Raw genomic sequence first — 23,682 nt, 5'->3', positions numbered from 1 at the left:
AGGATTATCTTGCATAGAGTGCTGCATTTCAACACTGAGGGGAAAACCGGCACATCAAATTTGTACGACAAAAGACAAAAGGTTTAGCAGTACTTAAAACAAATTATATAACAACTAATGTCAATGCTTGGAGAAACTACAGTGATTTTAAAAAAAAGAAGTCAAAGCCAAAAGAATGGCCTAGTTCAGCCATCAGATGAAAGATTCAAAGGAATTAAAAGGGCAAAAGAGCAATGAAAATAATAAAGCAGCCCTCATTCTTCTCTTCATGGAGGCCAAAGGAAGGTATATCACAGCTCTGGAGCTGTCTGTTTATTATATCTGTCTGTCTGTTTATTATTTCTAATATAAAAAGTGTCCCCCCACCCAAAAAAGTGTGTGTGTGTATATATATATATGTGTGTATATATATATATATATATATATATATATATATATATAGTGTGTGTGTGTGTGTATATATATATATGTATATATGATATTGCTCAGTTATATATATATATATATATATAATGTATATAAATAACTGAGCAATATCACACTCCTTGACCTATTGAATTGATCATAGTTAGTACTTCCAGAGATAGGATTCAGCATAAAGTGTGCTAATAACCTTGAAAATGTAAACCCATTGGCTTGAAAGATTGTCACTGACTATCCTAATGATTGCCAGCTATTCACAATCACCTTACAGCCATCCAGGGAAAAGTGCTATGTCCATAATGTCCTGCTTTCCAGCATGGTCAGACAGCTGAGAGTGTCTCCCTTGTGAGTATGCTGCAGCCTCTGTGTTACAGGAACCAGAGTGAGACCAGGGATATAATATTTAAACCTCAATTCTCTTTAGATACATAGTGAGATGGGTCCTATAGATCCAGAGTGTGCCTGTAAGAGATCTCTCACAATGGGAGTACCTCTGGTGATTACACATGACACAATCTACTACATCTCCTTTTCTTCATTCTTAAAATCCCTCCCTAATAAATAATATCTCAAACAAGCAATGTCGTCATAACGAGGCCTGAAGCATGAGAAGACTATTGAAGTACTATTGACTGCTTGCTTTTTAATCTTCATCTTTGAAGAGGATGTTAACATTTAACCATTTCGAGTTCGAACTTTACCATTAGCTCAATTTTCTTCTGCATGTAGTCCCTGTATAAAATCGCTTGCAGTGTTTTTGTATCTGTGTTGATCCCATGATTTTAGAGAGACAAGGTGGGCAAGACAATATCTTTGACTGGACCTACTTCTGTTGATGAAAAAGACAAGCTTTAGATCATCACAGAGCTCTTCTTCAGGATCTCGACAGTTTGTCTCTTTCACCAACAGAAGTTGGTCTTATAAAAGATATTACCTCATCCACTCTTGTCCCCCTGTATAAAATTATCATACAAGTCTCAGTATTGTGCTTTCATGCACACCTGATATCCATTTCTTGTGACTCTTTCTGATTATTCTGATACAACCTGTCTCTTATAAGATGTTGATGTTGATTCCGCTTGCTTCCCCTTGTGATTCTTCCAATTTAGATGTCTGTTGAGTATTTGTTGTTGTCATTGTATAGTCAGATTTCAGGTGTCTTCTATTATGCCTGTGCCTCTCTCCTATAGGTATCTCTATGTGATACGACTGTGGCTCCAGACCTGTAACTAACCTTGCTGGTTTACCAACTTTGTGCTGTTTCCATGCATACTGGATCTCAGTGATGGAGCACAAATAATGACTTAGCCATCTGGTCACAGTATTTCTTTTGTCTTTCCTGTAGCTACTTTAATCTGGTGTGAGCCCTCAGAGACTTGTATTTTGGGTTGTAGCAGTTCATGTGAGGATGGAAGAGTCATTCTCAATTTCCTCCCATTAACAACTGTGCAGGACAGTATTCCATACCTGTCAGTGATGTGTTTCTTAACTCCAGTAGAGCTAAGTAGGTATCTCTACCTGAGGCAAGTGTTATGTGTAACACTTGATGTTATCGTCTTAATGGTTCTCTCACCATTCCATGTGGGTATCCAGGACTGGGATTGAATTTCATTCCCCAATATCTCATACAGAGTTACCCATTGCTCTGCTTGCTGATGAAACTTGATCACTCATTAACTCTTTAGGATGCCATGTCTTGAAAATACAGCTTTTATTTAGCAATAATGGAATATGCTGACTTATCTGGCAGAGTCAGAACTTCTGGAAATTTGGGAAAGCAGTCCACGAGTATAGATGTGAGTATCTGCCAAATTAAAAAAAATATCTGTAGCTATCTTGTCCCATGGTAGATCAGAAATCTCAAAAGACCATAATTAGTTTTTGCGGTTACTTGGCCTACGTTCCTGACATACTCTGCATCCGTCTGTAAGGTGTTCTGTGTGTTTGGTCATACCAGGTCAGTGCATTATCTACCTCACTCATACTTTTATTCTCATGCAAACAATAAAGTATTTCCTGCTTTGCATTGTTAAGAATAATTATCGTATCACCAGCCGTTAACAAACGTTGTTGTAATGAAATAGTGCCATTCACAGCCCAATATGGCTGCAGTCTGGGGTTTATTTGTCATCTTCTGCATGTCCAGCCCTCATGTACAATATCAGGTAAAGCTTACATTTCAGGATCCTCCTTTGGTTTGTTTAATAAATCTGTGCTAAGTGTGCAGGTAGCCTCAACACTTTACTCTTCACTCTTCATGCACTCTACCGCCTCCCCAGGACTTTATTTTTGTTATTATCTTTTGATGTGAGAGGGAATTTAGGATGTGCAAAAAGGGCAGGATTGGATTTATGATAAGGTCCAGAAAGAGCAATTGTGAAAGTTGTTCAGGGTTTGTACCCAAATATCCTCATCTCCAGCTCTCCCTTTCATAACTGCCTAGACTTTCTTGGTGCATGCTGATATGCTAGAAGGCCAGAAGATCATTTTCACACCAGTTATTAAAGAAGTGGGTAATTCACCTCAGTTACACATCAAGTACACAGAAATCTAAGGTCCACCTCCTACATGGGGTGGTGGAATAAGCCAACAGGATGTCAGATGATTTGTTTTTCAGCTGACCTGGCTGTCTCTGCAGGGGAACCTTGGAATGGAGTGCATTTCATAACTAATGCAGTTGATCTCAAGCCGAGGGTTTTACTTAAAACTTATTTATGAGAGAACAAGGGTATTCACTGATACAATGCAAAATAAATGTCCTCTGGTATTTGAAAGTAGCCTGAGTTTTGTGATTGATTTATTACCATCATTTTACTGGGACTGGATTTAAATCATCAGAAGAAGTTTGCTGATAACGAAAGAAACATGGGACTATATTCTATTCTTAACTGACTGACTGTTTTGATCCAAATAAGGCTGATTTACGTGTCAGCATCTGTATAGTAGATGCTGAAGCACTCCAATATACTTTCTTTTCCACTGCAAAATTGTAGTGCTCCATTTATCTTCCCCAGATGGTCGTAACTACTGTAGCATACATCGTATCGACTATTTTTGACTTCAAATGCATCTTCTTAAGCTGAATGACACCATACTCCAAGGACATGGGATCTGAAAACATGTTCTCTTCTGCTTCAAAAACAAACCAGTGGGGAAAAAAAGCTGTTAATAATCCAATATTTAAAGCTTTGCTTTTCCCTTCTTGTGAGCAAATAAAGCAGGTGGAGGCATTGCATGTATTTTCTGATTCGTACAGTTTGGTCGTGAGGTAAGGTTACTTAATACACATTAAACATGAGACAGAGACAAAGCTGTTGCCAATTCCCTTCAGAGTCTCTTACTATGGCAACCCAAAGAGATAAAGATGAAAAAAATTCACTATCTTTTTGCTTTTTGTTCTACCAGTCTATATGCAGGCTATGTTTAAACACTTTCAATTAAAGCATCTTGACAAGTAATTGGAAACTTGGAGAAAAAAGAAAGTGAGGTTTTAAAGATTACTAGAGGTGTAAAATATGAGCCAGATTGTTTTTCCGTCATGTTTTCCACCGTTACTTTTCTGATCATTCTTTTGTATCCATTAATATTTTGGTATTTAGCATGTTGGTTACAGTAGGTAAGTGTTAATTGGTTCTTTGGCATGTTATACCAAGATTAACCTGATTAATTAAAACAGGAAGCACCATCCCTGAAGAAGCATGACTAGTGCACTGGTGTTGATGCCGCAGGTTCAGTATATAATGAGACTTCTAGCTGCAGGCAAAGGTAGACAGCATGCTCTCCTGTCTCTGGCATGGAACAGAATTAAGCATTAACTCTGTAGCAGACCCCTGCTTATCAGCAACCTTGCTATTACTACACCGACCCTGATGTGCATAAGCAATATTTTCATCCACTTCCCAAGAGATTTATCTGGCTGTTGAAGTAGAAAATGAATATTTTACAGTTCACTTGTCTGATCAATTACCTACAAGCTGCTTCAGTATTTTATAGCCAGTGGGAGAGCTGTGTAGGTGATGATAGAGAAATCTGGAGGGAATCTGTTAGCCAACTACAAAAAAGAGAATAAAACTGTGAATGAGCCATCAGTAACACTCTTTTGTTCATAAAGGTCTAGGCAAAAATTACAGTGTAACCAATTAAAGTACACATGATAATCAGCAGAATGTGAATTCCAGAGGTGAGGAAATTTGACTGCTTGATTGGAGGATAATGAAGTGCAGAATGGTTCAGAGCCTACCCGTTCCCAGTGAAACATCTCCCTTAGTACTTTATTTGCCATTTTTGTCTTTTAGATAATTGGAAGAAAATCTTGTCTGAAGACACACTGGGAATTAAAACAACTAACGAAAGTTAAATTGTGTATCCTTGCTAGATAGAGTGCTACCATTCTCAGTGCAACAAGTTTCAACATCACAAATTCCTTGGGATTTATTTTAATAGGAAAAGTACATGTAGGCAATTCAGTTTAAGAATATTATGTATTTCATGCTGGATAACAGTAAAATATCTCTCAAAACTCATTTGATATGAATTATGTTTCTTCTCTCTAAATCTACAATTGAATTATTAGAATGTGTTATTTACAATTCAGTTACATTTTGAAATAATAATTTTGAATAGCTAATGCATAGCGAAGTTTCTTGTTTTATCCAGTCTATGTGTGTGGTTGCCAGTACAAGACACAGCCAGTCTGTTTGGCCCAAAGTATTACAGATATCAGTCTCAAACTTGCAGACTGCTCTGTGAGAGGTTAATTTCATGTTTCTAGCAAGCAAATAAAGTTTGATTTGGTTAGTGATAACAACAAATGGCATTTGGAGCAAAATGAATTTAAGACTTTCAACACAGAGTATGAGAATGAGGACTGATTTTTCCTGTACATATTCTACAATATCATCAAGACTTAACATTTAAATTAATACTCCTGACTTACTGTTGAATATTGGCTTCATATTAAGGAATTAATCAACTGCAGTAGCTTATGAATTATAATATACAATGCTTTTATACTTTGTGAAAGTATAGGTTTTCCAGAATGTAAAGATTTTGATGATTGTACACTTCATTGTATCAGCGCCAGAGCTCATCAAATAAAAGGAAAGTATATTTGAACGTGTTTGTAAAAGCTGTCTCACAATTTGATCTGTTTGTATTTGTGCTCTTTTGCTTAATTTTTCCATTAATCTTCTGATGGCTGGTTTCTGATCATATCAAGGTTGATAACAACTGCAGCAAACCCTGGCACTTAGGTGTTGACCACTTAGGCCTTGACTCACAGAGTTGATCCATATGGACAGACCTAAGAACAGCTTTACTGAGTTCTTCGCAGAACAACGTCTAGCATTTTGGCCTTCTGAGAATTGCTTGTTGGATTCACCAGCAATAGGGACTTGGAGAACCAAGTGTATTCTTGTGCAGACAGGAAAACAAGTTAATATCAAATGAGTGCCCAACTCTGATCTCTCCAACACAGTCTCCTTCCATTTTTGACATGAATCTTATTTGCTTGTCATAATTTAAGCTTTCTGCTGGAATGGTTTTGTCTTCCCTCTTTTCTGTGAAGTGTTATTTACACCTGAAACTATATTAATAATAATAATAATAATAATAAATCAATCATCATCATCATAATTTTAATATGAACCCTAAAACTTGGATCCAACTTCTTTTGATGTTGAAAATGTTTGGTCTGTGGGAGATTTTTTTGTTTCTTTGATTTTGTTTTCTTCTCATTTTGATCTGCCTCTGTACTACCTGTCTTTGCCAATGTCAAAATATCATTGGAGAGACTATTCTTTTTACATTTTCAGCCAGCTGTAAACTAAAAGTGCAGAATACCATGTAAAACTAGTATTGAAAGAGTTCAAGTTCATTTTTTAGATCAAAGAATTTTAGATATGCCCTGAACCTTTTGAAATGCAATATGCATCTATCAGTATTATCTTTAACTATTCTTTCTACTCACAAAAAAAAATCTGCATGTGTTAGTGTCAAGCTATCTGGAGTGTCTCAGGAGCTTGAGAACCAACTTCAGGGCAGTTAAGAAGCAGGGCTCATACCCCAAAATTGGTTGTGAGTTCTCTACTTAGATTTCACCAACCAAGTATCAAGTGTGAATGCCTGAGGCATTACAACAGCCTTAACATGGAGTCACAAACAATCCCCTTGGGTACTCAGAATCTATCTTGCCACCCAGGTAAGCTTCCCTTTGTAACAGATGGTCCCTTACACCAAAAATCACAACAATATTCAGGTTACTCCCAGTTCCAAAGGACCAATCACTTACCCCAAGTCAATTGTACCGTAGATCTCATACCAAAGGCCACAATTATAGCCAAACCTATAATGAACTAACTAAAGATTTATTAGCTAAGAAAAGAAATGAGAGTTATTTATAAGGTTAAAGCAAATAAACATACACACAGATGAGTTACAGTCTTAGGCTCTAAAAGGTAATAGAAGCTTCTACAAATATGCAAGCTTTATATGTCCTTTAGGGCTAACCCAGGCCAAGCACTGGCAGATCTTTGCTTATGTTTACTAATCCTTGCCCCAGAAAGGGCAAGCAGCATAAAGATCACAATTTGTTCTTGAAAGGGATTTTTATTCCCTTCCCTCAGAGTTCAAGCTGATGGGATGAGTGATTGTGCAGGTCTCCTCTTCATGGGTGTGGGGGGAGCAATCAACAAGTCATTTGTCCACTGATGTTCCACTATAGTTCGTCTGGTGTCTATGGACCTTCCTTTGTTAGGCAAAAGACAACACCTCTTGTGGTAAGCTAGTATTTCACATTTGGTAATGCTTCTCTCCTGACTGTTGGGATTTACGGTTTAAAAGAAAACACTTTATAGTTAAAGAGCAAATAAGCACTGTTGGACAATCTCTTTATCATGAAAGGACAACTTTTCTGTGAGGGTGAGGGATTGTCCTTCAGGATAGGTTGTAGATCCTTGATGATGTACTGGAGAGGTTTTAGTTGGGGGCTTTCTTAAAACTACAATACTCACCTGCTGAAGTGAAGAAACAGATTGACAGAGCCAGAAGGGTACCCAGAAGTCACCTACTACAGGACAGGCCCAACAAAGAAAGTAACAGAACACCACTAGCTGTCAACTACAGCCTCCAACTAAAAGAAGTGAATAGCAACATTTTACATTTCTGTAAAATCTTTCAACTTCAACAAAATTTCATTTCATCAGAAGTGTCCTGGCCAGCTCTAATTGCCAGCCCTCTGGCACCCCACCAAAAAGTGAATAATCCATGCAAACAAAGTGTATTTCTTTGGGGAGAAAAGTCATCAGAGAAGCTTCTTTTCAAATCTCAGTGGAAACAAACTGTAGCAAATGGCCAACGCTACTGTGGTGGGTCCAGCGCTTTCCCTTAGTGTGGTGGGTCAGGGTGCCTCCCCTTACTCCTGTTCTTGGGCATTGTGGGCTCCACTTGTGCCCCTGTGGGGGAGGGAGAGGAGCAGGGAAGGGACCCGGGTCTACCCCCTACTCCAGGTCCCAGCCCCTACAGCATTGCGGGCTGCTTACCCTCTTTCTGCTTGGGCAGGGTTTCCCTTCCCCTGGTACTCTGGTCTTCTGGATAACAATAGTACTCCTCCAACTCTAGTCAGCTCTCCTTCCCCTCCCCTGTCTGACTGAAGCAGGGGTTTTTATTAGGTCTCAGGTGGGGCCTTAATTGGCTGCAGGTGCTCCAATTAACCTGTAGTAACCTTTCCCCAGTCCACAGGGAATAAGGCTCTGATCATCCTAGGGCTTATATATCTCCCATCTACTACTCTCCCGCTGGCCCTGCTGTATCACAAAACACAGACAATTTCTGAAGAAGATGACCTATGCAGATGGCAACTGTGAATCTTTAGTACTTTGCAATCAAATTGAATCTTGAGAATTACATTGACCTGAGGTCTGGAATTTGATATTTTCAGTGCTCCACCAGTTTCAGAAAAACACCCTTAGACTGAGGAACCAGGGACAATCACTCTAAGTCTTGATATTTCATGAGCTATCAAGCTGGGCTCTGACTAGGAAGGAACATCTCTGACAGACATTCCACAACTTTCTCCAGATCAGCAGTGAAATGTCAACAAAGGGAGTTCTGTGCTGAAAGGTTTTCCCTCTCTCTGGCCCTCCTCCTGTTTCTGACTGGCACAGAGAACTCAGAGGTGGAATTGAGGAAGGAATGGGAGGTGCCAGAGAGGAGAAACCCTCAAAACTGCAGAAATGCTCTGTCATTGAGGCTGATGCTACCAGGCCTTGTAAACTGCACACATATAAACTGCCCTCCCCACCTGGACCACTGGTCCTTCACACACCAAAGCAATAGGGAGAGGAAACATGGAAGGAATCCATGGAGATCTGGAATTGAGGGAATAAATCTTTGAAGAATGGAAAGTGGAGGATATACAGGGTAGATAGGAAGCAGAGTCTGAGGGTGACAGTGTATGTGGAGATGGGAAAGTAATGAATGATCTGGAGAAGATGGGGCACAGAGAGTGGATTTCAACGTGTTCGTAAAAAGACAACAAGATAGAAATATTAATTTAAATTTTATAATTGTAAATTTATTAGAAATTTGACTATTGGGTAGAAAGACACTTGCAGGGCCAATTACAGCTGCTCAGAAAAATTCTGATAAAACATATTTTGGTCATAATTTTCCAATTCCTCAAAGTCAAGATGTTGTGTAGAGATAGTTCAATTTCACCTAAGTTATGACAGAACAAGCCAGCGGTCTGGTGGAAACCTGCATGCCAGCTCACTAGCCTGCCAGGCTTCCTCGGAATTAGAGACCCCAGGACATCCAAGTTCCACATCTCGAGGGCTGCCAGCCAGGAAGACTGCCTAGTTCCCCTCATGGTGAATTTCTAAAGTTTTGATTTTCATTCCAAGTTAGAACTTTCATACATAGCCCCAAAAAGTGTGTTTCCTAATAGCATGGGGACTCCCTATAAAATATTAGCACAGCCTAAGCAACAAAAAATTAAGTCCAGACCCAGTAAAGATGTGTTTCACGAAAACGTACTGCCAATCACTTTAATAACACAAAATGTAGGTGACAAGGTTTTTTGACTTCACTGTAAATGTCCATAATCTTTGCACTTGAGACGTTCCACAATGGTATCTTCCAGAGATGCTCCAACTGCAGCTACAAGCACTGTTCTAGCAAATCTGGCCCCAGTCATGCCTTTTACCTCCTCAGCTCTGAATTTCCTTCACTTGCACCATTCTTGAACTCCCAGGAGACTTTTCTCTGCAGCAGAAAAAAGGTTATGATGATGTAATAATTATCTTCATACTTCTGCCATTCTGATAATGGATGAGCAGGCTTTATCTAGTAAGGATTTTTAATAAATCTATATATTTGGGGGTAGTACCATATTACAGGAGAACAGCTAAGATCGTACCTATATTTAAGAAAGTGGAAAAAAGTAATCTGGGCAATCTGTTAGTCTGACCATAGAAATATGAAATGTTTTAGAGAAAATTGTGAAGGAAAGAAGAATTACATTACAGAGGTGAAGGGAATGTAATGCAACATGGGTTTACCAAAGATAGATCATACCAGACTAACTTGATTTCCTTCTTTGAGAAAATATCTGATTTTTTAGTTCAGGGAAGTGCAGTAGAACTAATATGTTCGGACTTCAGTAAGCATTTGACACGGTACCACATGGGAAATTATTTGTTAAATTAGAGAAGATGGGGATGAGTACAAGCACTGGAAGGTGGATAAGGAACTGGGCTAACAGAGATGGCAACTGATGTGCTGAAAGGTGAATTATCAGACTAGAGAGAGGTTATTAGCAGAGTTTCTCAAGCATCAGTCTTGGGACCGATCTTATTCAATATCGTTATGAATGACCTTGGCACAAAAAGTAGGAGTCCAGTGAAATTTGATGATGATACAAAGTTGGGAAGCACCTCAATAGAGCGAGAGGATCAGAACAGGAAGATTTGAAGACTGGAGTGACACAAATAAGATGAAATTCAAAAGTACAAAGTGTAGAGTCATGCTTCTCATTTAGAAGAGACAGAGGAGCAGAAAGATCTGAGGAGGCAGGGGTTGATCACAGAATGACTATGAGCCACTAATATGGTGTGGCTGTGAAAAAGGCAAAGGGAATGTTTTAAGTGAGGCACTTCCAGTAGAGACAGAGAAGTATTAATATCATTGTATAAGGCATTATTAAGACCCCATTTGGAACCGTGGTCACCCATGTTCAAGGAAGATGAATTTGAATTGGAACACTGGTGCAGAGAAGAGCTCCTATTATGATCAGAGGGATTGAGGGCCTATTACACAAGGGGAGACTAGAAGATCTTGGCTTGTTTAGAGCTGAAAAAAAAAGTTTGAGAGGAATATGATTACTCTCTATTATACATTTGTGGGCATGGTAAATATCAGGGACAGTGAAGAGCTATTTAAGCTAAAGGATAATGTTGGCACAAGAACAAATGGATATTAACTGGCAATGAACAAATTCAGGATGGAAATCAGAAGGTTTCTAATTATCAGAGGGATGAGCTTCTAGAACAACACCCCCCACCCCCCGCCACCACCCCCTTAGGAGTTATGGGAGCAAACAATTAGTTTTAAGAGAACTGGGCAAATGTATCAGTTTAATTATATGATTGGGTTGCTTGTGATGGTGGGGGTAGGATTCAACAGCCCCAGGGCTCACTTCTTGTTCATGTCTTATGTTCCTAAAGCTCATGTTTCAGGGTTTCAGTTGGCCATTGGCAGGGGTCAGGAAGGGATATTTTTCCCCAACCTATTCTGAGAGGGTTTTTTTTTTAATCTCCTTCCTCTGAAGCATCAGGGATGGCCATGGCTGTAGATGGGACACTGGACAGGGTGGGACAGTGCTCTGAGGTGGCACTAGGCATTCTCTTTCTCAGGTGCTAGGCTAGCTGGTTCTTGCTTACTTGTTCAATGTCTCACTGATTGCCATATGTGGGGCTGAGAAAGAATTTTCTCCTAGGTCAGATTGGCAGTGCCCTGGGAGAGGGTCGGGGGTTACCTTCCTCTGCTGTGATAAGTGCATGTTGCTTGCCAGGATTATCTCAGTATATCTCATTTTATCATTTCCTTGCCATTGCAGGGACCTTGACACTGGTACACTTGGTCCCTCCTATTCTCTGCCTTTGACACATACAGTACTAGTCTAGTCTCCCATGAGTCTCATTTACTTTGATCTCATTTTGGTTGTTGGATTTAATGTGCAGTTGCTGGGTGGTGCTGGTGGCCTATGATATACTGGAGGTCAGATTAGATTATCTAGTGGTCTTTTCTGGCCTTAAACTCTATGACTCTTCTGCCTTGGAAGAGAGGGACACGAAGAACTGCACGTTCTGGTCTCTGCTTCCAGTAATGACATGGCATTACATTAATTCAGTGTCCTGTTCAGTGTTTACATCAATTCAGTATCCTGTTCAGTGTTTGCAAAACCAGAGCTTTTAAATGTATTAGTTTCTAGCATTCAAGAAAATATAAGAATTCCAATACCAATTCAAACTAGTGATGCAAGTAGTCCAGTATCCTGTCTCCAGCAGTACCCAATGTAAGAGACACTATAGTAGACAGTTGTGGAAATTTCCAGTGGAAAGTTTCTTCCTAACTTTCATCAGTTAAATAGCTTGCCCATGCCCTAAATATAACCCTTCTTTAAACAGAGAAAGAAAACAATCCCTTATTTCGTGGCAGGCCTTTGGACTGGACTGTATGAATTTGGCATAATATGTAGTGAACTCCTTCTGGACATATCATTAATAATATCCATAACCTTCAGCTACATGGCTGTTTTTTTATTATAACAAGAGGCTCTTACAACAGATGGTAACCAGTATGGTGCTGCTATTGCTGGTTGAGTTCCAGGATAATCAGATCCTTATTGCGGCAGAGAGAAGAGTATATATTCTCAGTGCAGCTCCAACCATGCTCAGATCTCAACCTACATCTAGATCTAATGTCATAGAAATCGCCAGCCCTGTTGCACAGTAGGCATTCTCATTATACACATCACCAGCAGAAATGCTTTCTGTGGCGCAAAGTGGTATTGACATACAGCACATTTTGATCATCATCATCTCAGTCCAATAAAACACTCAGACAATCCGTCCTCCACTGACCAAGTACTGCTCTGCATGGAGCCAATATTGCACGTTTGGTGGGATCATTATCCCCCTGGCTAGTTCCCGTTGACTTTATTAATATAATACCACAACTCCTGGTTTAACCTCCTCTCACTGCTAATTAGTACATGACTCTTTCCCACTTTTAGTGGCTTTTGGTGGAAAAGCTTTTCTCTTTAGTGCCTAGAATACATGCAGTGTTTTCACAAATTTCCTCTCAGCACAGTCATGGTTCAACTGCCAGGTTATAGCAAATCTCCAACTTGAGCCAAAGAAGAACTTGACCTCCCACACTAATATGACATCAGTGATTCTGTCTGCATTTGCCTATATAGTTGCATGGCATGAAACTAATATTCTTGGAATTGACTTTTTTTAAGCTGTCAGGTTCCGACTGGCAGTTACTAAGAACACCAACATTCCTAGAGCTGAGTGAGTAATTCCCAACAAATAATGTAGCCAATGAATTTAGATCATTTCTCTGCTCACTGAATAACCAAGCTGTTACTTCCTCCAGTTTATTTGTTGTTTGGGGAGAGAGAGGGTTGTTCATTTGTCTTTGGTTTTTCATTTGGTTGGTTTTTGTTTGTTTTTATGAATATTAACTCTCTGGATTGATCTGCATATTTGATTAGTCATTATTGAGTTGTTTGTCTTCCCTCACTGGATGAGTGTGCAAAGATTTTCAGTGCACATACTTACCAGTTTAATATCTCATTTCCACAAACTGTTGCATATGCAATTTTGAAATTCCCTTACCACAAACATTCATACCAGTAAAATTCAGTTACACAAACATTAATGTCAAGTGAGCACAAAAGAGGTCTGTCTACGGCTGAATTCAATTTAAAAATTCAAGATAACATGAGAGGCAGAATGGTTTAGTGGACATAGTAATAGACTGAGAATCAGGACCCTAGCATCTATTCCTGATCTGCTTGTGTGATCTTAGGCAAATCATTTCACCGCTTGGTATTTCTGCTTCTCATCCCACCTTTTGTTTTTCTTTTTTTACCTAGATTGTAAGCTCTTGGTGCAGGTGCCTTTGTGTACAATGTGCCTAGCACACATATTTATATAGTGCCTAGCACAGCTGGGTCCTGAAATCATTTGTGATCTCTCAGCACTTCTTTAAAACAACACTATACGGAAAACGTTTTTCAATATTCACTCAGGCTTGTTTATACCTCAGATACACTTTACAATGTCTGATGGGATTTACCTTGTGATCCACAAACCAGTCTCTATTCAGCTCCTACAGTTCTAAAATCTTGACATTATTGAACCAACTCAAGCTCCACCTTGGCTTTTGCAACTGACAGAGGCAACAAAAGTCACAAAGCTCCATGAGGAGTTAATACCCCCAGATCAACACTTAGCACATCAGAAGAACTGACTTTTCAATTTGCTGCTTCTGTCCACTTTTTGAAACAGCATCTGACACAAGAATACATAGAGTTTACCTTTGCTCATCACATCTGGAACCTTAACGCTTTTGTTTCCTGCTGAGGGCTTTTGCATTCTGAATGAATATTGTTTGGATTAGTTTGGCCTCCAGTTTCTGTTAGAAAATGATTACCTCCATTCTGGCTGTCATCCCAGGAATGTTGACGTATCTTGATGACATCAATGTACATGTCCTCTTCATATCGGTCCAAGATTGGACTCTGACAGGTATTTCAACACCTCTTTTAGCTTCTGGGAAAAGTTTCACAACCTGTATGTGTGAGGGTCAGTCTGGATGGTTGTGGTGATTTCTTCTGGCCTAGGAATCTGTGACTCTGTGAATCAATCAATTCCTCTGATCATGCCTATCCTTTATGGACCATGGGGAGAACCAGAAGCTCTACATTGCCCTCAATATGCTCAAAACACTTGCAGCTCTACACTAAGACAATGACTATAATTAAATCTCATGCTTCAGGCACCTGTAGCGGCCACGAAGGATTTTTTTCCCTCATGCACGGTTGGCTAGATGCATTCTGTTTGTTTGTGCCTTTCTCTGAAGCATCAGAAAATAGCCACAGTTGGAGGTGGGACACTGGAAACAGGATTCTCTGGGTCACATGCTCTGGGTCATAATGTTCACCAGATTTGAGTTCCCTCAGGTCACACTGACAGGAACCTTTGGGCTTTTGCCTTCCTCTACATCATGGAGCATAGATTGTGTGCCAGGAGCCTGTGGTCATGTCTCACCTAAACAATTCCCTGCCATGTAGGGGCTTCAAACACTGATGGTGTCTTGGTCTCTCCCGTTCCTTCTGTGACACACAACAGTTTAGTCTCCTATGGACTGACATGCTTTGGTCTAACTAGAATTATAGGGCTAAATATAGGGGAAATGTAATGGTCTATCATACACAGGAAGTCATACTAGGTGACCTAATGGTCCCTTCTGGCCTTAAACTAGATGAAATTGTAAAATGTCCTTGATATCAAAATCATTTTCAACTTGAGGTATTTGGGGTTGCCAAAATGGACCTTGTTGATTTCCATGATTTGGAATAAAGTCTCTGTACTATGGTCTCCAAGTTGTTCTGGATCTGAGCATTCAAGAGACCACAGCCAACAACTTTATTTCCTTGGCATGGAATCAATTATCTTTCTTTTATTTTTTCCTATGCTGACATCACCTTTCCTCTGAAAACATGGCTGAAAGAGGATCCTGGACTTTGGATTCTTCTTTACACACAAGCAAGTCAAACTTTCAAGCACAAGTCACCATCAGAATCTTTTCAGAAAATTGTGATGATGCATCTTTGGGCAGCCTCAGAGCATGAGCTGCCTCACCATAGATCTCTTAAGAGCAGTAAGAAGTTGCTGCCTAGGAGAGGAGGTTAGATAAATTGATGCCATGTTGAGAAACTCTCGCCCTGAGTTTCCTCTACATGTAAGCTGTGCTCTAACATTAGGGTGATCAGATAATAAGTGTGAAAAATCGGGACAGGGGATGGAGAGTAATTGGCACCTATATAAGAAAAAGACCCAAATATCAGGACTGTCCCTATAAAATCAGGACATCTGGTCACCCTACCTAACATAGTGGAGAGCAGCAGCCTGAAAGAATCGATTGTGGTTCCCTGACTCTTGGCCACCCAACCCCAGTGGAAGTAAGAGCAGCAGGAGATCTACTCTAACTTCTGCCACTAGTACAAAGGGTATCATGTGTAGTGGAACTCTGAACCACCATACTTCTTCCTGACTATGCCCCTGATGTTTCTCCTCCTTCTCTTTATGCCAGGGGATTCTCAACTAGCACAGGAGGCTGTGAAGCAAAGGGAATTACCTACCAGCTGATAGTCTCATGGTGTTCCATAGCAGAACCATCATCAGGTTAATGAGTGAAAAGAGATTTGGGGTTGAAAGTAAAAAAGTCCCTAACTGGGAGACTCTCCAGGGGTCTGGATCCACTGGGCTTATAGCTGCTTTGTTACATGAGAGTGGAGCATAGCATCTGGAAAGGTGATGGGGGTCTAGTTCAATACCTTTAAAACACAATCTCAGGGGGATGTTTTTCTTTTTCAAGAAATCAGAGGTGAGTGAATTAAAATTGTGCATAAAATGGGAAGCTACTGTATTGTAGTTTGACCAGTGGTGCTGGAAGGTGTTAGTATCTGCCATCAAGCATAGCTTTGAGCCATAGACAATCACAGACCTTGTTAAAACAAATGGATGTGCTCGGCACCTTTAATTCAGACTAATGGAAGAAGTAATCAAGCTCCTTTATGGAGTAAAATAGCTAGAGACAGTGGAAGCTACCACAGAAGGCCAATCAACTGACAAGCCATGTGGACCCAGAGGTTTCCCTGGGGACTGGCTGCAATTGCAGGGGCTGGGGCATTGTTGGTTGTAGCTTTGTGTTTATCTGTATCAGTATGCATCCCAGGCAAAGGGCTACCAGAAAGTAAGAGAAAGCTGGCAGAAAGTCAGAGAGGCAGTTACGAGTGTGTTGCTGAAAGGGAGAAGAGACAGAGTTCCTGGGGATGAAGAACTGGCTGGGGAGACAGGCTTTGAAATTGTGAGCTAGAAAACTGCCTCTTATTATTTGTTCCTACTATGTTCAGGGAAATGGGACTTTGTGTAAATTCTTTACAGTACAACCTCATAGTTATGAACACCTCGGTAATGGGGTTGTTCATAACTCTGAAGTGTTCGTAAGTCTGAAAAAAACGTTATGGTTGTTCGTTTGAAGGTTTAAAACTGAACATAGATTTAATGCTGTTTTGAAACTTCACTATGCAGGAGAAAATGCTGCTTTCCCTTTACTGTTTTAGTAGTTTACATTTAACACAGTACTGTACTGTATTTGCTTTTTTTTTTTTTTTTTTTTTTTTTTTGGTCTCCGCTGCTGCCTGATTGTGTGCTTCTGGTTCCAAATAAGGTGTGTGGTTGACCAGTAAGTTCATAACTCTGGTGTTCATAACTCTGAGGTTCTACTATATGTAAATAAAGAGGATCACACCGAAGAAATACCTGACTCATATCATCAATTTCCTCTGCTAGTGGAAACAACAAAGCAAGGTCCCAAATACTGAATAACTGCTTGGGTCAAGGGGCAACACAGTCTTAACTATGGAATGACTACTGCCAGATGCAAAAGCCAAAATCAATCTATTGCCACTGAATCTAGAGAGAAGAGCCTGCCAAATTAGCATTGATTTAAAATGGGAAATATTGCTGGTGTACTTAAACATCAAGAACAAAATGTGATGTTTGTGGGATAAATGTCATGTGAGCCCTGATCTTTGCAGAAGGACAAAAATGTGCATCTCCGATGTTCCATCCATTCAACCACCTGAACAGTCACAGCACATATGATATTTTGATATTATCCCCTTCCTCCTCATTTCATTCAAGAATGAAAGTCTGGTCAATATCAATGTAACATAGATCTGACACACAGGAGCGCTATTAAAAGACTGATTTTTATTTGCTGGCTCCAGTAACCTGTCCATGGGTCAAGAATGAAATGTTAATAGGCCTCTTTGACAGGGGTCAATGTCCAGTGGATAATGTTATAAAGAGGTAATCATCTAGCTCTTTGAAACTATGGAATCACTCAGCACTAGTGAGGTTGTATCTGGAGCTATAAATGTTCTGAAGCCCTCTAAACTAATTCGTTCTGACTTAGCAGTGCTTTGAGGAGCTTGAGATTCTTGATCAATATTTGCTGGCCGGTTTCAGAGAAGATGACATTTACTTAGTAGCAGTAGAGACTTTATACTGTATACTTTACCTATTGAAAGTGCTTGAAACTGTGCAATAATGTTTGCCCTTAAAATAATTTCAAAATAATGTTGACCATGGAAAATGAGTAAAGCAAGTAGTGACAGCCATACAATCATAATTCGGGTGCAGATTATATTCACAGTAGGAAAATGAGACGAGAGTAATATTCTCTGTAATACCCTCAGTATTTATGCTTTGCATTCTGTTTCCTGTGCCTGTATTTCTTTGGTAGTCTGGGGGTTCGTGAACTATATTCAAAAATGTCAGTGCACACAAGTGTAAAAATTCATATTTTGTGATATATGCTCTGCAGAATTATGCATATAATGTTTGTAACTCCCATTATCATTAATGAAAATTACAGTGCAGAGAGCCCTTTCTGTGTAAGATGTGTGATACATATAAATGTAAGGTTAAGCTTTGTATTTATGTTGGATGCCAGTGACCCTCAGCAATTCACTCTGCCTGTTCCCTTTTCCTCAGGAATGCACACAATGCTGGGACTCAGAAAGGGTGGTGACATCAGAGTCTCTAGAGCAGCTCTGCACCAGCAAAGGATTCCCTTACACAGGAAAATTCCTTCCCTGATACCCACTGGGTTTATGACCATGTTGTGCCAGCAGACTTGTAAAAAACAAATACAGCTGAAAAGCGGGGCTACTATATTCTTCCCCATATAGTATATTAAATTGAATGAGAAGGATTTTAGAAACCCCAAATTTTAGGGAAAACACACCTACCTAAATGTGGTACCATTATGGCCCTCATCACCACAGTATCTGAGCACCTCATAATCTTTAATGTATTTATTCTGACAGGGCAGTGCTGTTATCCCTATTTTACAGGGGATACTGAGGCACAGAGAAACTAAGTGATTTGTCACAGAGGAAGCCTGTGATGGAACAAGGAATTGAACACAGGTCTCCCAAGCTACTGTTCTAACCACTGAACCATACTTCCTCTGGTGTTAGTTAGTCTCTCTGAAATTTCAGAACCAGAGTTTGAGCATTTGAACAGTGGGAAATATCAAGCTCTTTACAGAAGGAAGATATTTACTGTGTTATTTATGTTTTGACCATAAAGCTTCTGAGTTCTGAGAGTTAATAACTTTCTCTTGTAATCTCATGAAAAAATGGGGTCACTCATCTTTGATACACACCTGCACACAAAGCACCATTACAAAATAGGCCTTTTATCTTCTCTATAATCAAACCACTGTTGTTATGGATAGTTACACTGATATTGTTCTGAGAAATGAATAAGGTTATGAGCATTTACCAAACATTTTTCGAACCATACTTTCACCAGCACTAAATGAACTCCTGTGACAGATTTTCTTCACGGATGTCTTTCCCTAGATACCTGTAGCTATAATTAGTCATCGAAAATTGTTTCTCTGAATGCCTGGAAGATGTTATATACTCCAGTCATAGTTCTTTTTCCTTGTTAGACAAAAATGTCAACTGATATAATCTCAGTAACCTAATGACCAGAAACCCATTCAGCATCATCATGACTACGATCCTTCTCAAAAAAGTCTATAATTGAGGTGCAGTTGCCAAATTATTAGTACCTAAATACATAAAGGTATCTGTAAAATTAAGGCACAAATTGTAAGCATTGAAAACTTGTGTTCATGGAATTTTGCTAACTGCTTGCATTGTCATAAATAGAATCCAATATTTTATTTTAATAAGCACTTTTTGTTCCTATGCAATAATAAAACTAATAAGCCACAAAACATGATAGAATCCAGCCACTTGTTAATGTTAGCTGCAGTTATTTGATAGAAAATGTTGAATCAGTTTTACATATTTTCAAAGGGAACAGAATCATTTTGGAGTGAACTCTGAAGGCCATGCAAAAACAAAATTGTTACAATGATTCTTCCTTCCCTTGTTTACTGAGGTTTTCTAGTGCTTTAGACACATATAATACCAAGTTTTTATAAAGGGTGAAATCCTGACCCCACTGAAATCAATAGCAAAACACCTACTGACTTCAGTGGGGCCAGAATTTCATCTATTGTGTGTTTCCTCCAGAGACTTTTGAGAAGCTTTACAAAGAAGGGTACAGAGTGGGAAGCTTAGGAAAAAAAGATGTGAAGTGACTTTCCTTAGGTCACAGAATCATCTAATGGCAGAGCCATGCAAGGAAATCATGTGTTCTGAGTCCCTGTCTAGTGCCCTATCCACAGATCTGCCAAAATGTTTTTATTTGCAGTAGGGATCCTCACAAATGTTGAAGTTCAGGTTCAGCTCACATGTGCATCTAATGTTTATTCAAAATATTCAAACCCCTTGAGTATTGCAAAAATTGGCTGAATGTCTGACAAGTAAGACCTTTCATGTTACATTTCTGGTAGCTCCTTCGTTCAGGCAGGCAGACAGTAAATGTGAGGGCAAAATTTTGTCTGTATCTTCTTGCAATCCTTTTGGAGTTCTGCAATGCAAAGCTACACACAAATTAAAAATCATTGGGAAAATGGAATCCTCACATCGCAGAATCTTCAAAAACTTCAGCTTAGGGTCAGTTCTAAAACAATTCTATCATAGAAATGTTTTCTGAGTAGTTGTATTATTACTGTTTGTTGCAATTTTTTTTAAACTAAACCAATAGAGTTTATAATCCAGACTGTAACCGCTTTTACTTACATTGGTGAACAGTTACTCACACAAATAAAAAATCAAAGACATGATCAAAGTCTTGGGGGGAGACATTTGCTTGTTTGTTTGTTTGTTTTACAAATTCATAGATTCCAAGGCCAGACGGAACCATTGTGGTCACCTAGTCTGACCCCTGTGTAACACAGGCCATAGCACTCCCCAATTCCTAAAGCATACCTTTTTAGAAAAAAGCATGCAATTGTGATTTAAAAATTGCCAGTGGGTGGAGAAACCCGCACAACTCTTGGTAAACTGTTCCAATTGTCAATTAATGGCATTGTTTTACATCTTATTTCCAGTCTAAATTTGTCTAGCTTCAACTTCCAGCAATTGGACCATGTTATACCTTTCTCTACTAGATTGAAGAGCTTGTTATTAAATATTTGCTCCCCATGTAGCCACTTATAGACTATGATCACATCAACTCTTAACCTTCTCTTTCTGAAGGTAAATGATTGAACTCCTTGAGTCTCTCACTATAAGGCATGTCTTCTCGTGGCTCTTCTCTAAATCCTCTCCAGTTTATGAACATCTTCCTTGAATTGTGGACACCAGAACTCAATACAGTATTCTAGCAGTGGTTGCACGAGTGCCAAATACAGAAGTAAAATAACCTCTCTATTCCTACTCAAGATTCTCCTGTTTATGCATCCAAGTATTGCATCAGCTCTTTTGGCCACAGCGTCACACTGGGAGCTCATATTTAGCTGATTATCCACCATGACCTCCAAATCTTTTTCAGGATCATTGCTTCACATGATAGAATTCCTCTTCCTGTAAGTATTGCCTACATTCCTTGTTCCTAGACCTATACATCTGCATTTAGTAGTATTAAAATGTATATTGTTTGCTTGCCCCCAACTTATCAAGCGATCCAGATTGCTTTACATCAGTGACCTGTCCTCTTCATTTTTTACCACTCTACCAAGTTTTGTGTCACTTGCAAACTTTATCAGTGATGATTTTATGTTTTCTTCCAAGTCATTGATTAAAATGTTATATAATGTAGAGCCAAGAATTTATCTCTATGGGACCCCACTAGAAACACATCCACTATGATGATTCCCCAGTTACAATTACATTTTGAGACTTATCAGTTAGCCAGCTTTTAATCCATTTAATGTGTGGCATATTAATTTTATATTGTTCTAGTTTTCTAATCAAAATGCCATCCAGTACCAAGTCAAATGCTTTACAGAAGTTTCTTACATCAACACTATTATCTTTATCAACCAAATTTGTAATCTCATTTTAAAAAAAAAGTCAACTTAGTTTGATAGGATCTATTTTCCATAAACTGATGATGATTAGCATTAATATTTTTTTAAAATATTGGCACAACATTCCAGCTTTCTTCCAGTCTTCTGAAACTTCCCCAGTGTTCTAAGACTCATTGAAAATCAACATTAATCATCCAGTGAGCCCTTCAACCAGCTCTTTTAAAACTCTTGGATGAAAGTCATCTGGTCCTGCTGATTTTAAAATGTCAAACTTTAGTAGCTGTTGTTTAAAATCCTCTGAAATACTAGTGGAATGGAAAGAGTGTTATCATCATCATATGATATGGCTACATCATCTGGGATTTTTCCCAAATACAGAACAGAAATATTTATTGAACGCTTCTGCATTTTCTGCATTATTATTTATAATTCTACCATTTCCATCTAGTAAGGGTACAATACCATTGTTAGGATTCTTTTTGTTCCAAATATACTTTAAAAACCTGATTATTACCCTTAACTCTGCTAGCTAGAGATTTCTCCTTGTCTTATCTTACCCTATCAATTTTCTACAATTCCAAGCTTCTGATTTGTATTCTTCACTATTGGCTTCCCCTTTATTCCATTTTTTGGCTTACCCTTTATTCCATAGCCACCTTCACTTCCCCTCTGAACGAGGTCAGTTTTTTAATCAATATGGCCTTCCATCTTGATGTAGTATTGTGACTTTTGGGGCATCTAGTAAAGTGTTCTTAAACAGTTCCCAATTATCATTCACATTTTTCTGATTAAATGATTCCTCCCAGCTGATTCGGTTCATAATTGTTGTCAGTTTTGTGAAACTGGCCATTTTAAAGCACCAAGTATGTATATTACTTGTCTGGACTTCATTCTGTTTGTAAATTATAAATGCGATCAAGTCACGATCGCTTGTACCTAAGTTACCATTAATTGTTAGAGCTGTGATCAGTTCCTCTTTACGTGTCAGTACAAAGTCTAATATGGAATTCCCCCATGTTACATGCAACACTTCTTGAGTTAGGAAATTGTCATCTATAAAATTCAAAAATGTTAGTGTGTTTTAGTATAGGCAGCATGAGAGCTACAGCATATGTCATTCAAATGGAGGTCCCCTTTTTTCCCCAGACATTGTAGCTAGTTGCATAAGGAGCCACTCATCTTGTTCCCTAGTGGTTGTCTATAGCAGACACCAGCTAATACCCCATCTTGTGCTTTATCTGTTAGGACATTGATCCATAAACATTCAAGATCATTTTCTTGTGAATTATCAGTGACTGAGAAACAAGTAATGACATTTTTGGCATACAGTTCCACTCCCAGCCCCTTTTGCCAAATCAATTATTCCTAAATAGGTTATAACTATTGATTTTAACATTCCAATCATGCAACTCATCCCACCATTAATATCAATTTGATCAGATTTATAAATAAAAAAAATCAATTCCTCTTGTTTGTTACCCAGATTCATAGCATTGGTGCATACAAGATTAATTAATTTTTTCTCTTCATGTTCTTTTGTTCTTTGATTAATTTTGTTCTCAACATCTCATTTCTCTACTTGGTGAGTGATTATACCTTCCATCTTTTCACCCTCCCTTTTTGTTATTAGTTTAACTCCTTCTTGAGACCAACCTGTCCCTGAAGAGATTGATTCTCCTTCTGCTGAGATGGAGGCCATCCAAACTATAGAAGATGGACCAATGTTCCACAAAATCAAAACCCTACACCCTACACCTCTTACCTAGCCAGCAGTTCATTTGCAGAATCTTCTGCCTTCTCTCTTCCTTTGCTTGTGGGACAGGAAGTATCTCAGAGAAGATCACTTGGATATTCTTCTTTTTCAGCACACTTCTGAATTCCCTGAAGTCATGTATTATCTGTGAAATATCCCACAAGCCAGATGCCAGTATGAACGATCACTAGTGGATCCTTCCCCGTCCACTTCAGAAACCTATCCAATCTTAGAGTCACATTTTATGT

Source organism: Eretmochelys imbricata, chromosome 2 (genome assembly GCF_965152235.1).
Source record: "Eretmochelys imbricata isolate rEreImb1 chromosome 2, rEreImb1.hap1, whole genome shotgun sequence".
In the NCBI taxonomy this organism is placed as follows: Eukaryota; Metazoa; Chordata; order Testudines; family Cheloniidae; genus Eretmochelys; species Eretmochelys imbricata.
This window is presented reverse-complemented; position numbering follows the sequence as displayed.